Below are 2,596 nucleotides of genomic sequence, written 5' to 3' on the forward strand. Positions count from 1 at the left end.
ACTAAATGGGTTTGATACAAATAAGAGAATGTGTGGCAGAATTATGTGGCAATCATTTTAACAAGGTGATTTGCAATATGTGCCTGGGAGCCTCAGTTCATTCTATAATCAGTGTGAACTCGAGGCATTGTAGTTCCATCTCTCAGGCTGGAAATCAGTGTCGGTTTACCTAAAGTGTTAAATCAACTATTTTGGAAAGCGTGTGGTTCTCTAAGATGCCTTTCCCGTGGACCTGAAAGCATGTTGTGAGCTTATGGAATTAGGTCTTCTTTCACCCCTGCTCACCATGAAAGCTCCTTTCATGAAATTATTCTGGTGGACAATCTAACAAGACATTATGGTTTGTCTGCTTCACTTGGGAGACTTAAACGTTGGTTCAGGCATGTCACTTCGGGTTTCAGGAAGTGCAACATTCGTATCAAGGCTCAAGGCTACTACTGGATATATTCAAGATTTAATTGCAAAAAAACCAACAAAAAAACCCCGTCTCCTGTTTTGTTATTGATGTTGCGTAAGCTGCTCTGGGAAGCTTTCTGGCTGAAGAGCACTGATAAATGCATAAAACAAACCAACAAAATATTTAAGAACATTTGCTGAGGTGCATTTTTATATCTCACTATAACCAGGGATAGGGACGCGGGTGGTGCTGTGGTGTAAACCACCGAGCCTAGTGCTTGCCGATTGGAAGGTCGGTGGTTCCAATCCCCGTGACGGGGTGAGCTCCTGTTGCTTGGTCCCTGCTCCTGCCAACCTAGCAGTTCAAAAGTACTTCAAAGTGCAAGTAGATAAATAGCTACTGCTCCGGTGGGAAGGTAAACAGCATTTCTGTGTGCTGCTCTGGTTTCGCCAGAAGCAGCTTAGTCATGCTGGCCACATGACCTGGAAAAACTGTCTGTGGACAAACGCCGGCTCCCTCGGCCTGTAAAGCGAGATGAATGCCGCAACCCCAGAGTCGTTCGTGACTGGACTGAACTGTCCTTTACCTTTTTATAACCAGGGATATAGGCTGCTCTGAAGAATACATCTATATGTGGTCCAATAGGCAGGAACTGGGGGGGGGGGGATTGGAGAGGAGGCTGTCCCTCTTTGCCTCTCCTAAATAGCCCTGAATTGTCTTGCCTTGGAAAGCCTCACTGAGCATTCTCATCCTGTACTTAAGGGATTGTTGCCAATAACACTTCAGCTATACCAATAGTTACACTGCCAATAGTTAACAGCATCACTTTCCTATTGTGATGATAACATCACACAAGAGTCTTCTTGCTGTGCTCCTGCTCTTCGGAGATGAGGGGAGGGGGAAAAATAATCCCCAGGACTCCCCAGTCAGTTATCTTTCGTCTAGACCCAGTGTTTACCACAGGGCAGCACTGATTTGAGACATCTGTTTTGTCTACATGGAAAAACATCTGGGAACTGGTGCTGGCATATACCTCAGTCCACTGCACCATTTCAAAAGGGGTACATTTCCCCTCATAACACACATCTATTTGGAAGACAGCTTCTAACTTGAAAAAGGTAGTGAACAGCTGAGAGGTTTCTTTCCGTACCTTATCCAGCTTGCAGGCTTTGCTTTCTCCTATCTTTCTGTAAAACTGCGCATTTTTCGTGCATGTGAGAACTCACTACTATATGCACTGTGGAGGAATATAAGACGGAGGCAGTGTTGGTGGACAGTTTGTGTTTTGGGAACTGGGCATTTGGTCTGTTTTAGATGGAGTCAAGGCGCTTGTGAAAGAAGATGTATATAGTCTGGGGTGCTCCTTGATCCAGCATTGTCCCTTTGTGGCTTTTGTGCCAGGAGGTCCTACTTTCTGCTCTGATTGATTTGCTAAATATGGTTGTTCCTGGATCGAGTTCTGCATACTCTAAAGGAACTTTCTGTTTAGATTACTGCAAGGTGGTCTACATGGGACTGTCACTGAACAGTCTGGGCCCTGCAGCTGGCCCAAAATACAGCCTGTCTAGAATACTGTCTGGAACTTCCGTGCAATCTCATGTAACACCAATTTTTACTGGTTGCCTATGTTACTATGTTGGCATTAACATATGAAGTCCTGAATTACTTGGAACTTAGGTGTTTGATAGAATACCTCTTCCCACACCATCCTGTCTGGGTGCTGAGGTTGGCAGGGGTGTGTGTGTGTGCTGACTATGGAAGCACAGAAGGCCATGTTGACAGGATTCCATTGCCTTGCTCAGAAACATTTCTTCTCTCAAGCCTTTGTATGATTTGTTTAGGTTGCTCTGGTCTTAGGGCTGTTTGTGCTATATAGCTTCTAGACCAGCCCTTCACAATGCAGAAATCTTTTGCTCAATGTGGGGCTCAAACTCACAACTCTGAGATGTCTCATGCTCTACCGACAGGGTCATCCCCCTGTAAGTATTATAATTAAGGACAATATAGGCCAATTTAGGGAAATCAACATAGTTTAACTATGCATGTCAGGTGACTATTAATTTACTTTTGATATACTATTACTTTGACTACTTATAGTCACATACATTATGTTTGTATCCATATATATGTTTTACCATATATAAGTAAACACGGTAAGGATCCGTTGTTGTAAAGGAAATGTGTTATAAGCAATGAAAT

Source organism: Podarcis liolepis (genome assembly GCF_965112155.1).
Source record: "Podarcis liolepis genome assembly, chromosome: 8".
NCBI lineage: Eukaryota > Metazoa > Chordata > Lepidosauria > Squamata > Lacertidae > Podarcis > Podarcis liolepis.